Source organism: Lissotriton helveticus, chromosome 11 (genome assembly GCF_964261635.1).
Source record: "Lissotriton helveticus chromosome 11, aLisHel1.1, whole genome shotgun sequence".
NCBI lineage: Eukaryota > Metazoa > Chordata > Amphibia > Caudata > Salamandridae > Lissotriton > Lissotriton helveticus.
In genome coordinates this window covers 1,100,437,018-1,100,451,781 of record NC_136072.1, presented here as the reverse complement: position 1 = coordinate 1,100,451,781, position 14,764 = coordinate 1,100,437,018, and positions in this window count along the sequence as shown.

Below are 14,764 nucleotides of genomic sequence, written 5' to 3'. Positions count from 1 at the left end.
GCTAACTATAACTGGTGTGAAACCAATGGTTTTTTCAGTGAATTTTAAAGGTTTTTAAAATGCTAATTCCTAACTATAACGTGTGTAAAACCTATGGTTTTTTCAGTGAATTTCAACGGTTTTTTAAATGCTAATTCCTAACTATAATGTGGCTGTAACCTATGGTTTTTTCAGTGAATTTCAATGGGTTTGTAAATGAAAATTTTTTAATGTAATAATTGTTATCTTTTTTATACTGATTTACTATATTATTATCCATTTTTTATTTTAGATATATTATTTCTTAAATTACATTACATATTTTGTAATATAAATTGATCAAAAATGTTTGTACACCTCTCTACAACGCAGCCCCCTGACGCGTTTGCAGAGGGGGAACTAATTCCCCTTGCATACTGGGGGTCCCTGGGAGGCAACTAGCCGACCAGGAGCCTCCAGTATGCACCAGGGGGCTGTGTTGCTTTGCCCCGGAGGGCGGCGGTCCCCGGGACAGTGTGGGGGGGGGATTGGGCACCCCCCACACTTCTTTATCACTATGCCCCCACAATTTGGTCCCCCTGAGGGCTAATTTTTAAATAAACATATTGGTTTTTTTTTTTAAACCTTTTTGGCCTTGTGGGTCCTTGTGGGACCCCATGAGCAGGCCTAGGGGTCAGGGTGCTTCTACCCTGCCCCCTTTTTGTGTTCCACACGTTTGTTTTTCTGCTTTCTTGTGCCTCGGTCTACCGAGCAGAAGATGGCTGCCAACACTTCCTGGTTTGAAGTGTTGAAAGCCAATGACCATGCGTCTCGTGCTCGAGAAGTTTTAGAACTCAAAAAGGGGGCAGGGAGAAGCACCCTGACCCCGTAGGCCTGCTCAGGGGTTCCCACAAGGATCCCCAAGGCAAAAAAAAAAAAAAAGATTTTTGGGGGGAAAATCATGGGGTGCGTGCACGATGCGCACACCCCGCGATTTTTCGTTTTGTTTTTTTTCTCCTTGGGGGTCCCCTGAGCAGGCCTAGGGGGTCAGGGTGCTTCTACCCTGCCCCCTTTTTGAGTTCTACACTTTTTTTTTCTGCTTTCTTGTGCCTCAGTCTACTGAGGCACAAGATGGCTGCCACCAATTTCTGTTTTGGAGTGTTGACAGACAGTGGCAGCCAATCAGCATGAAGCTAGTGTACGGCAAGGTGCGCCCACGGTGCGCGCACGGTGCGCGCTTATAGATATATAATTGATTTCAACTTTAATTTTCTCAGCAACTACTGGAGGGATTTACACCATTTAAACAAAAGCGTGATCTGCGTACCAGACCCTACCATTTCCCCAAATTTGGTGTAATTCCGTTCAGCGGTTCAGGCTGTAGCCGTGTCTAATCGTCCTATGGAAATTAACATGGGGAAAACACGTTTTGGGACCCCCTTTTTTCTCGGCCCCCGCTTGACAAATCTTCCCGAGACTTTCAGGGAAGGAGCGGAGCGGAGCGGGCCATCTTCTTTGAGAAATTCGCGGAGATTCATCAACCGGCGCCAAAGTTATTCCCAATAGAATGTTGCAGATATCCTATGGAAACTAGGTCCTAACTATAACTACCTACTGGCGACCGCCAGTAGGTAATATATATATATATATATATATATATATATATATATATATATATATATATATATATATTCTTAACGCATTTTAGAATTGACATAGCCCAGGATGGCGCCCACAGCATTGTCCAAGATGACGCCCAAATGTTGGTTTTATGCACCTTTGTCACTTTTCACTATAGGAATGAAATGAATGATTATATGTTTATTTCTTTGTCATACCACTACCCGTGATAAAGGCCTGTGAGGCCGAAACACGTAGGATTGTTTTATAGACACTAAACCACATTTGTAGCACTACACAGCTCCTGGAGTGTGGATGTTCTCTGTTTTATTGTACGGATTCAGTATTGATTTCCACAGGGTTCCTCGCGCCCTGAATCATGCGAAGTCATTGTTTGCTTTAAATGTTGGAATCTGATTTTCTATAGATGTATGTGTGTGTATATATTTATGTATTAATTTATAGACACTTACAAACAAAGTCAGATTAAAAAATGTTAACCCTTTCAATGCGTACGGAATTCCCCCCGATGGGGCAAAATTTTATGCGTGCGCTGATCGGACGGCTCCCGTCCTACGCATCCAAAGGGTTAAACAAACATGTAGGCTCGTGTATTGCTCAACCAAACATTGTTTTGCAGTGAAAAGTAGATGAACACAATACCTTGTGTGGTAAAGTGCAATTCCTGCTGGGACAAATAGAGCTGGGGCACTGACCCTCATCTTTCCCCTTCCCTACCCCACAGCTGCGCCACAGACTTGACCCCACCTTTGTGGAGCAGCAAAGAAGGAGCAGAGGCCAAGTACTGCTAATTAGGTCAGATAAGTAGGGAGTGAGTGGTTATGTTATGTGCCTTTTCACTAGTGTGGATGCAAGTTTGTTCGTTTGTGTGAGCATGCATGATGTGTGCCTTCATTTGTACCTTTGTCAGTGCGTTAGTGTGTGTATAGAAACATTTTTGTGTTAGACTTTGATTGTGTGTGCATGAATGAAGTCTGAGCTTGTTCATTTGTGAAGGCACACCTAGGCACATGATGCAACTGACTGGCAAACAGAGCATGCCTATCACATGAGTGCCTTATCTGGCATATGCGGCTAACTAGATGCATGCTACTATCGGCCACACCATTCATTTGTAAAATGTACCTAGAATTGACTGTCATATAAGGCAGCACCCGGGTAGTGGTAGCTTTAAATGTGGCACATCGAGCCTGGATGGGCACATGGTCATATTTAATTAAATTTGCAGCACACCTGGGCTCATGATATTGGCTGTCATGTAAAACTACAATTGTGGTAAATGAAGATGCAGAGTAGTCAGTTGTTAGGTGATAACACAATCAGGTTTATTCACAAGATACTAATCTCAGGTTACAGGTCAAGATGGTAGTAACGAAGCCCCACCGGGAGTAGCATTCTTGCTGCTCAGTCCACGCATTCCAACTGACCACTCACTCAAACCATAGACACATTACCACTCTATTACCTCACAGACACACGGGATGAGCAGCAGGGGACATGATACTAAGAGTACAATTACGAGTTTTGGCGGTGCGGCGCCAGGTCTGCCCAGCCACCACACCTCCAAACCCGTGGTGAGGCCACCTGCCAGATTAGGGGCTTCTTCCTGTCTGGTGCGCTTTTTTTTGGCGTTCCCACGGCAGTTCCTTTAAAAACAGTCATTGCAATGGGAAAGTCAAAAACAGTTCCCGCACAGCATGGACTGAAAATTCCATGCTGTGAAGGAACTGGTGTGCATGCACACAGGGGGCACGTGTGCAACCACAGGGTGTGAGGCACAATGGGATCCTGTTGAGCCACCTTTGTTTTTTCTCTACTAGGGTTTACGTTCAGGAGGAACTGCCATGTAAACCCTGTCAGAGAGGAAACTCCTAATATGCTTGGCGCCACAAGCATATGGATGCCTCCTGACCACTGAAAAGGAATGGCGGTTTCCTGGCGGCTGCGGCGGGCTGTGGCGGTCCCACCACCTATCTCATAATATAGCTGTGTGGAGACTGTGGACCGCCAGACTCGTAATCAGCCCCTTAGGGGAGAATGCATGGCATAGACATGAAGATAACACACATACCTAGGCCCAAGATGATTTCGACTGGCATCAACAGGATGTCTAAGTGCATGGCATTCTATTCTGAAAGGGGCATTCCTGGACAATTGGCATATACTGGAAAATCACGGGGCACACCTGAGTGAATAGTGGAAATGATTGGCAATTAGGGGAATATCTAGACATGTTGCATCAGTGGAGAAGCGTGGCTCAGTGGTTAGAGGCGGCAGACCCGGAAGCTGAGATCGACTGTGGACCAGGGTTCGATTCCCCGCCTCGGCGGGTCTCGGCTCAAAAATTCCACGGACTCGACAATTCTCGCTCTGGTGCCTACTCAACTCACGGGGTCACACTCTGCGACTCTGGGCAATAGCTTGCTTAATCTCCACTACGGCCCCTCGCGGCGGGATGCCTGGCTTTCACCTTGTGGACACCCTGCTGGGGTTTCTCACAGGGGAATACCAGGACGGGTTCCCTAAGCAAGCGCCGGGACGCTCACGGGCAGCCGTGCGCTTTACAAATCCAGCACATTTACATTTACATTGATTGGTATCGAATGGGTCCTACCAAGGCACTGCCTGGCATGGACGAAAGATAATTGTGAATATGTGTGACTTGGGACTGACTGATTTTTGATGAACAGACGGTGGCACCTTCTCCCATCTGTGAAATCCCCAGGCATGGGACATTGCCTTGCATATAATAGGCACATATTAAAAAATATCAAACAACAAAACAATTTAAAGAGGGTCCAAGGGATATGTAGTTTAAAGACCCGTACCTGATTATTATCCCCAGCAACAAATGGTGTGGTGCTTGATGTCCCAATGATCAGGGGACCAGCCGGATTTACACCTGGGTTTGACCAGATGATAGGACTGATCATTGAGTCAATTTGATGGTAACCCATTGCTACAGTGTTTGGATTTGTTAACTGTTAGAACCGGGGGTCTCTAGTTGGCAGAGGTAAATACCTTAGACCAAGTAGGGACCCTTGCTTCTAGTCAGGGTGAAGGAATAACCCTCTGAGATAACCCCTGCTCACCCTCTAGGTAGCATGGCGCGAGCAGTCTAGGCTAAACAGAGGCAATGTGGATAACATTTGCACTTAACACAACAATAATCCCCAATCCACCACAAACTGAGACCACACAGGTAAGTATATTTTATAAAAATATATAACTTTATCTAGTTTCAGCAAGGTAAATAAAGCATCTGCATGATAATCACTTTTTCAAGAATATGTTGCGCTTAATCTTAATGGTTGCAGTTAATCTTTAAGGTGGTACTTAATTTCAGGAAGTTCGTATATCAAACAGTGTCTCAAGTCACTTAATTCAGCCTTCAAAAATATGGTGGCTGAGTTATGTTTAGTGGGCTCGCAACACGAGCACACCACGCTATGCCAGTAGGTAAATGATTTCCCAAAACAGCCCTGGGAGCAACTGCACCCCAAGCGCTGCAAGCGCGCCTCACCGCGTGCTCCTCTGACTCCTTTCCTTCCACCGGCACCGTTTCCTGCGCCTGCTGGCTTCAGGCGCCCTGCGCCTGCAGAGCACCCTCGCTCCTTGCCCCGGCCGGTCCTGCTTGCTCTCCCGCCCGCTCTCGGCAATCCTACGAGCGGCGGGGGAGGTAGGCAGGCGCTCAGCGGCAGGCCAGGGGTCTCCAAGGCCCTCGCGGTTCCCTCGGCGAGGATGGGTCACTTCTTCCTAGGTCCGGCGGTGATCAGACGACGCTCGAAGGGGTCCCGATGACGGGGACCAATCCTGTCGCGGCGTCTGGGGGGAGCCTCCAGCAGCACCCGGGAGTCAGCCAATGGCAGAGCGGCTCCCGGGACAGACAAACGATGACGCTCCGCTCCTTCGGCCAATCACGCCCAATAACGCTGATGACGCTGCGCCGCATGGGCCAATCCCGTTGCGGCGTTAGTGAGGGGCTCGGCTCCCTCAGCCAATGGGAGCGCGGCGGCTTCATTCTTCGCCGCTTCAGCTCCCCAACGATCGGCGATCTTGGTGGGGGGCGTATTCCTGGCCCCCGGACAGCGGTGGTGACACAGCTCACAGTTGTTTTCAGTGCGCCTAGCACTGGGAAGGCCCACAAGTCTCCGGTCTGCCCCACACACACGTGTCGATGAACACGCCGATCTTGGCCACGCAGCAGGCTGGGTCAGCGCGGCGCTCTCAAGCAGATTAGAGAGCAGCCCGTGCGCTAAGCAGGCAAACTACAGGGTTTCACGATCTCCTCGCCACACAGCAGCTTCAGGGGGCACAGCAGAGTCTTGCAGTCCTTGGCAAACCTTTATGTCCCTGGGTTGCAGACAGGGGGCCAGCTCTTCTCAGGCCCTTGGAGATTCGAGTTGCAGACACAGCACACAGCAAAGTCTTGTAGTTTCAAGCAGGTAGGGTCACAGCACACAGCAAAGTCCCTTTCTCCTCCTCAGCTTTCAGTTGCATGGCAGAACAGGTCAGCCCTTAGAGCACACAGCAAAGCAATCTTCCTTTAGTTCTCCAGCAGTCATGCTTCCAGCAGAGGTTATTACTTGCTTGTAGGATCTTGGAATCTAATCTTCTGTAGTCAGGAGTCCTTTCCTTATACCCCTCAAAGTCTTTGAAGTCCTTTGAAGTCTTTGTGCAAGCGGCCCGAGTCCAGTCTAAACCAGTTCTGGGGGTGGCTGAAACACGGAGGTGTTTCTGGTTTTCTTCTTCCTGTCAGCTTCAGGGTCAGAGGTGTCAGTTGGCCGGCCGGAGAGGGAGCCAGCATGGGGGTAGGCAGGCACAGCCCAGCACGATCAGGCACTTCTTCCTCCCACCTCCCTAGCAGCAGATGCGGCCTTTCGCCCATGGCTAACTCCGACCCCCTCCTCCGGAGGCCCTGCAGCCCTCTGTCACACCCAGGCCAGACATGCATTCCACAAACCCAGGCACACAGAAAGGTTTAGACAAGAGAACAGCCACTTTCTAAAAGTGCTATTCTCCATTACAGGATTTAAAAACACCCTTCACTAAAAGATGTGTCATTAAATTCTGAGTTCAGGGATATCTTTCACTTATGTCCCATCTTGTTCCTATGGGAAGATAGGCTGGTATCCCATGGGACCAGCCTCCTCCATGTTACTCTATGGAGCAAGATAGCCTTATAGCAGTGAGCACATAAAATAGCTGCTGCCCACTACCAGAGCATGTGACCTGCACTAGTACATGCTCTACCTTATCCATACACTGCACCCTGCCCAGGGGGGTACCTTGAGCCTTCCATAGGGGTGACTGATGTGCACAGACAGGGAAGGGTTAGGCCCAGCCAGTGGGGACACTGGCCAGGCTGACATGGCAGTCACTGACTGCACACAGGCCCTGCGCTGGCAGGCCTGAGTCACCATTTTAAAGCTACTCATGTGGGTGGCGCAACCTGCGCTGCAGGCCCACTAGTAGCATTTGTCATCACCAGCCCTGGCACACACAGTGCCCTTTACTAGGGACTTCATGGTGATACAAATATGCCAATCAGGTATATTCAATCAATATGACAATTTACAGAGGGAGCACTTACACTCTGGCACTGATCAGCAGTGGCAGAGTGTCCAAAGCATCTAAACCAGCAAAAAACGAAATCCAGCACAGCATCAAAAAATACAATAGTCAGAGGCAAAAAGATGGGGGAAGAACCACGCCAAAAGGTGTCAGGTCTAACATTAACCATCTGTGATTCTTTCGAATGGTGTTGGGTCTTTCGATACACAGTGTTCACTCTTCATTATAACACGCTGTCTCCATGCGATTTATACGCTCCGTGATTTTGGTAACTCGGTTTGACAGTGAAGCCATATAATAGATTTGGTAGACCCTCTGTTTTCACATATTAAAAAATCACAGAAGTGATGGAGAGAAGTGTTTGAGCCAATCCGGTCGCATTTCATTGCATAGTTTTCGGCTCATTGGTTACATTATCTTCTAGGTGCAACCATAGGAAAATCAGATTTTGCTCTACCACAGAAGGGCTAGTCCAACCCATATGTTACTGTGCTTGTCTCAGTATAACCAGGGACCAAACATAGGCAAATCAAGCTTGGACCTGCCCAGACAGGGCAGTCCATCCTGTTAGTCCAGACCCGACGTGAATGGGTGCACTAGTCATGGAGGTCCATAACCAATCTAGCCTGCTTGTGCGCCCATTCCCCGAGAGTGCAGTCTGACAGTTTAGGTTGGACATGCCACTTTTGGGGCAGGCTGAACAGAAACATCAGCAAACCTTGATGGAAGGAGGCCTGGCAGTTCAATCTGGTCTTTTTTGGGGAGGGACAATATATTTTGCCCATAGCTGAGTCCCATCTGTTATGGCACGGTCGATAAACAACTTAGGATGGAATGGAATGCTGCTCATAATAGTTGCCAGTGATTAAGATTAAGATTCATTATAGCCAGGGCTGGCCTTAGAGTGGTGCGCCAGGTGCAGCAGAACCTGGAGCTGAGCTTGGGTGGGTGCTGTGTTTAGAAATAGCTAAAGGGTTTAAAAGCACCTGAGGCAGAGTTCCTTGTATTTGCTGCAGTTTTCAGGCAACAATAAAAATGTCAAGTTAACTCTGGTGATTAACGTCCCTGCTGGAGAGAGATCAGAGTTTTGTCTAGTGGCAGTTTAGAATTATTATAAAGTAGCATATTGGGTTAATAGGCCTGCTGCAAAGAAAATGTACACTGTAGATCACAGAATTGTATATTATTTGGATCGCTCAGTTGGTTTCTGCTGTTGTCACACAGGAATTGTTGTTACTTGTTGTTCATATGTTTTAGTCCTAAAATGGCACAGTGACCTATGATCTGCCATCAAAGAGCAGCATGCAAACTGCTTAGTATAGGTTAGAACATTCTGGTTTTTCCCAGTCTTTCATTATCCTAATGTTGCTAAAAAAGGTTTGTCTGGGTAGAAATGCAATCTTATTAGTAGTGGTACTTTTTAGGTTTCGCCTCGCCGAAAGGCTGCGCAGCAGACTTTCTGCGCAAGGCGAAAGCTTATGTCTAGAGATGTGTACTCATGTCCCGCCCCTCTGTTCCATTGGCTAGCTCCATAAATGGAGGCTAGCCATTGGAACAGAGATCTGCCCGTCATGGACGGAGCAGATTCGTGGGCGTTCCGGCAATTTTTACTCATCCCGCCCCCTTGCGATCGTCATGCGGCGGTGGGCGGTGTTTATTTATTTATTTTTTACAGCTTTGTTTTCCACCATTTCGGAAGTGTCCTTTGCAGGGGTGGGTTGCGCGATGTCCCGCTCTCCGTTCCTGCCCCCCCTCCCGCTGTCCGTGTGCCCGTTCCTGCCCCCCCTCCCGCTGTCCGTGTGCCCATCCCCGCCCCCCTCCCGCTGTCCGTTCTCGCCCACCCTCCCGCTGTCCGTGTGCCCGTAGGTGCTTATTTCCTTGGCCTCCTCTGCTAACTAGGTCTGTCGAGGATTGGTGTGATCGGCTGTGCGTGGGGGGGTTTGGTGTATGTGTGTGTGTGGAGAATTCCAATTTCTTTCATATTTGGCGATACAGGGGAGGTATTCTTGCCGGTGCACTCTCAGCCCGCGCACCTCTTTTGCTTGGCCCCCTATGCAAGCTGGGCCTGTATGCAAGCTGGGCCTGTCGAGAAATAGATGCGCCCCGGGTTTGTCTGCAGGTAATAATTAACAGTTCCCGGAGAAAAATCACAAATGGTTTTCCGTGTTCTTAGGAACAGAGCAGCTCTATGACTGACTGAGCTGTGTACGCGTTTACAACACGTTTGAGGACGGCTAATTTCTCCAGTCTGGGAGGAGATGTGCCCTAGCGGCTAGAGCTGGGTACCCAGGTTCGAATCTTCCTCGGCTCAGCATCATAGGACTGTGGGCAAATCGCCTAAGCCCGCCGTGCATACACAAATATGGTGAAAGAGTGTCACTTCAAGTTTGCGAATACCTACGTCAAAAAAGACTGCCATAAAAATCTTGTGTTAACACTTTTGCAGCTGCAAGCAGACAGAATCAATGAAAGTGCGGGTAGAAGAATCATTAAGACGCTTTACATTTTGCACGGTACAGTGATAATACATAGTTTTTTTCTATTTAAAGAGTGTGCACTTAGGTATTTTTTTCTCAGAAAAGCGGGAAGGTGAGCTATTTGTAGCCAGTTTCTTTCTGTTGTGATATCCACCCCTCTTTCCACCTCTGCTCAGTTACAAGCGTCTTCCTCCTCACTCCCACCACTTCACGTGCGCGCACTGTTTACATCCAAAACGAGATGTCACCTTTGCACGATGTGAGATGTCGCAGCGGGTTGACACATCCGCCAGGCAGTGGGTCTCAAGTGGCATGTACGATAGAATGTCAAATGTGCTATGCGCTCACTTGACGGCTTACTGAGGCAGGGTGAGGATCCCGGAAGTGGGGGTACATGACAGAAAGTCATAGGCAGGGAGGGTGCACATGCCAGAAGAGCACAGGGTTCAAAGAACAACTCCATTCTATAAACTAACAATGAAGAAATCTGTGAAGTGGAAAAATAACACTCGTGGGAATCTCACGAGAAACACAGCCTGCCAATATTTTAATGGTGTTTTTTATTTGTCCCATTCCTGTCAATATTGCTTAATTAATAGTGTTTTTTTTATCTGTCCCATTGCGCATAATCCATTTGGTAAAGTTTAGTATAATATTCGTTTCTGGAAGGAAGAGAAAACAAGCATAGGAAAAGGTAAAATGTCGGAATTTGGCTGCCAGCCTTTCGACATTGCTAGTGCTCGTTTTCCTTGGCACTGAAGGGAACTACTTTGTGTGTGGATGTGCGTCTTGCCATCACTGACAGTGAAAAAAACAGATCTATGGTTGAAGACAGCTGCCTGAAAGCCCACATTGAGATTGGCTGCGGGGGTGGGGGGGGGGACGGAGGGGCGAGCGCCTTTAAAGACTTTCACTCCAATGGAGACATAGTGACGTATGCTGGGCATCTCTTCTGTGCCTTCTCGATCTTCAACACTCCCATTGTACAGTTCGGATGAAACCGCACGGTTCTTTGTCTCTGTTTTGGTATTACCCATTTCCTGGCGCTCTTATCAACTAGTGGTTTCAGCGATTTACAAAAACGGCTAACACTTAGATAAAAGTAAATCAGACAGAGAAGCCTTGGAGCAGCGATCGGTGTTGGGTAGTTTCAAAATGACACTTAGTAATCACTTAAGAGAATTCTGTCAAGGGCACAGTTTGCGTCTATTACTATAATGATGGGTTGTCTCTTTGCAGCAAAGGCACATTTTATTTGTTTTACTGTACCAAAGCTCCCTCTGTGTGTGTGCTGCTTAACTTCGTGGTTATGACGATTACCATTGGATATATTTTTAGCACAAGTACAGAAGAAATGGGTTCATCCAAGGTAAATTTTACCTTGGCCTACGGTCAACCCCAACTTATTTGGGGGTTTGTTTAGTCTGCACGCTATTGCATACATTATCTAACAGTTGTTTTGTGATCACTGTGGACGCGAGGATCCTTATTTGCTCTGCACATTTGCTTCTCCAGTTTCTATTTCCATCACCTCTTTTCGACTGTACTTCAGTGAAGAAGCAGGGGACGTCCACCACATTGTTTTGTATGGCACACTGTTTTTATTATGCTGTCGACCAGGGACTCTGTGGTTTTTAATGCAAACTAAACAGTATAGATTTAATGGAGGTGTGGGGCGGGGGGCAGATTAAAAGGTGCAAGGCCCTCCGACTTGATTTTGGTTCAGGAGTCTCCTCGTGCGCTCTGCTGGGCTGCTGTGCAGAAATTCCATATATTTAAAATTAAAGTGCAAGTAATTTCTTTGCAAAGTGGTTCCAGTATGAATACTGGTGACTTAAATTTTTCGGACGAATTGCCTGCACTTTAAGGTAAATGCTTTGCTATTCATTGTGATTAATTCTTTGAAATGTGTGCATGGACCAGGCATGGTAATGACCTGCCAGTGGTCAGGAGCAGGTGGTGCAGTCAGGGACTGAGGGGAAAGACCAGAGCGCAGCAGGCACGTTGCCTCTAGGCAGTTGCAAGGCAATGAGAGACCCTCAGGAGAAGAGTCTAAGTCAGCAGTCTTCATGCAAGTTGAAATATTCACCCAGCAGCTGGACTGTGGTTCATTGGGGAGTGGAGGGGGAGATCCTGGATGCCCAAGAAATCTGGGGGTCTCTTGGTCAGTAGAGCTGAGGAGGTGTCGTGGGTAAGTGATGGGCAACTAATGAATTGGGAGCACCAGGAAAATGTGCCTGGTGTTTTCCTGCCCACGGGGGCACAGGGATGGAGAAGAGTGTTGCACAGAGGCTGTGGCCCGTACGGTAGGGGTTGATTATTTCAATGTGATTTTCCAGTGGTATGGTGCTCGGAATATTGTTGCCGGGGGTGTGGCAGTCATGCGGGTGTTGGCCATGGTTGTGGGGGAAGGTGGGTAGTGTCTGAGGTAGGGGCACACTGTATTAGCCATGCACTACACCAGCAAAGTCTGCGGCACACCAATGGGGGGAGAAACAATGGCGGGCATAGCTTTGCGGAGCTGCTCATGTGACGTTGGTGCCATAGTGTAAACAGGCGCTGTGTCTAGGGGATGTCACTGCTCTATCTCCGGTATGAGGACACATAGTCTACCTGTTTTAGTTCGCTCCATATGTCTGACCCCGTTTTTTCTGTTGGTTATAGGTTTTTGGCCACTTTACCACTATTGATCAGTGCTAATAGTGCATCTGCCCTGTGTGAATTGTGACAATATTTGGTTTACCATGAATAGCATATGGGATTTGTTGTTTTGCCCCAGATTTTTCTGACCTTATTTCTGTTGGCTATAGGTTTTTTGGCCACTTACCGCAATTGATCAGTGCTAATAGGGCATATGTCCTCTGTATGAATTGCGACACTGTTTGGTTTACCAGGAGTAACACGTCTGCAGGAGTAGTCCGACGAGGAATCCCTGTGGATCTGGGTGTGTGTGTGTGTGTGTGGCTCTGGGTGTGTGTGTGTGTGTGGCTCTGGGTGTGTGTGTGTGTGGCTCTGGGTGTGTGTGTGTGGCTCTGGGTGTGTGTGTGTGGCTGGCTCTGGGTGTGTGGTAGTAATTGCTGTCTGCTGAGCTCGTCCGTAGGGTACAATAGGTCTCACATTTGCGAGAGATTAAGCTAATGGCAATGTAAATGACAATGCCATTTATTTATCTATTTTCAAAACCAACACATAAATACACATTTTGTTATTTACAATGCCAATAGCTCAAACTTTTCCAAAGGCGAAACCATTGCATTGTAAATGCTTGTTAAATGCTGAGGTTGTGCTTCACCAGACCAAGCGTCCTTAAAATATACTGCCTACTACTATGGGGGACGTGATTCCTACAACTTGTAATTCTCATTATCTTAGGTAACATTTCCTATGGACTGAGTTACACACATATTATTCATTGTCTATGTGTTATGTTCTGTTACGTGTATTTGTAAAGCGCACTGTCACCCACGAGGGTCTCCTTGCACTGAACATGTGTTTGTGCTTTGCCCTGCCTAGGGTATGTTGGTTAATTGAAAAGCCGGGACTTCAGCTTCCTGTAGAATTCAAGAAGAGAGGAGGAGGTTCTGATGTGGAGAGGGAGATTGTGTAGTTCCCTGTGGTGTGGTGTAGTAAGAGTTCTGTGTGGGAGGATGAGTCTGGTTGCTGCATTCTGGATGATTTGTAGACTTTTAATAAGTAGCTTAGTGACCCCGGGCATAGAGAGTGATCCCATAGTCCAACTTTCTGGTGACTAGTGTGTAAGTGTGTTTTTCTAGTGTTGCTTGGGAGCCATCTGAAGATCTTCATCAGCATCTTGAAGGTGTGGATGCAGTGACCTTGGTGACAACTGTGGTCATGTCTCGTTTGTTGTTGATGATTATTCTGAGTTTTCTGGCTTGTATTCTGGCTGCGGGTATGCCTTCAAGTTAATCTGGCCATTGGCTGGAGTCCCATGGTGCAGTGTTCTTGCCTAAGATCAATACTTTTGTCTAGTTGGTGTTAAGCTTGAGACAGCTGCCTTTCATCTAGTAAATGACTTCAGTCATGTAGGCGGTGAACATGTTTCTTGTGTTGGGGTTTTGTCCACGAGGAAGAGTATGATTTGTATGCTGTATGAGTAGAAGAGGATGTTGATATTGTGTGTGTGTGGATGCCATCTGCCAGAAGGATTATGTACATGTTTAAGAGGGTGGAGCTGAGTGATGAACCTTGAGGCACTACCCAGATGAGTTTGCAGGCTTCTGAGGAGTCAAGTGCAAGGCTGACCGCTTACTTTCTCTTCATTAAGAAGGAGCAGATCCAGCAAAGAGCGGGTCTTTGAATGCCACTCTCATGCAGGCGGCTGATGAGGATAGTGTGTGAGACCGGTTCAGAAAGGTCCAGGAGAATGAAGACTGCCATGTCCCCTCTGCGGTGTCAGGAGTGACCGAGTGGATGGTCTTCACGGTAGCAAGAATTTCGATGGTGGTGATGGCTGGCTACGAGGTCAAGTTCGCTCATCGGCTATGATGGGAAGTTGACATGCAGGAGTCCAGTTTAGGATGAAAGTTGCTGTATATGGAGATGAGTTTGTTACAGAAGTACTCACTGCAAAGGTCTTTTAAGGGGTGATGTTGCTGTAGGTGGCAAGAGGCGCCATGAAATCTTTGATGATTGCAAAGATTTCCTTGCTGCTGTTAGTGCTGGTGTCAAAGAGCTGTGCGCTTGGTGATCCGTATCTGCTGGTGGTAGCACCTTAGGATTTGATTTGAAGGTGTCTTTATAAGCGTTGTCTTTAAGTTTTCTCCATTTGCGCTCCAGTTGCATGCAGTGGTGTTTTGTCAGCTGGAGTTACTCTGTGTACCAACTGGACTGTCGTCCGGTTCTTGACTGGGGGTTGCACTTAAGGGGAGCCAAAATTCAACATACGCAGTAATCCAGATGTGTGTGCGATGTAACTTGTTCGGACAGCCTGCACTGGTATGAGTAGCGCTATAAAATAAATGAGGTGCATGTGGGAGAGAGGCTTGGGATAGATGAGGTCCACTGTTGGGGGTCGGTTTTGAGGGAATCCGTGGAGAAGGAGGCCATTGGCGGGGGGCACTGAAAATATTGTCACACCAGACACCTCCAGTGCT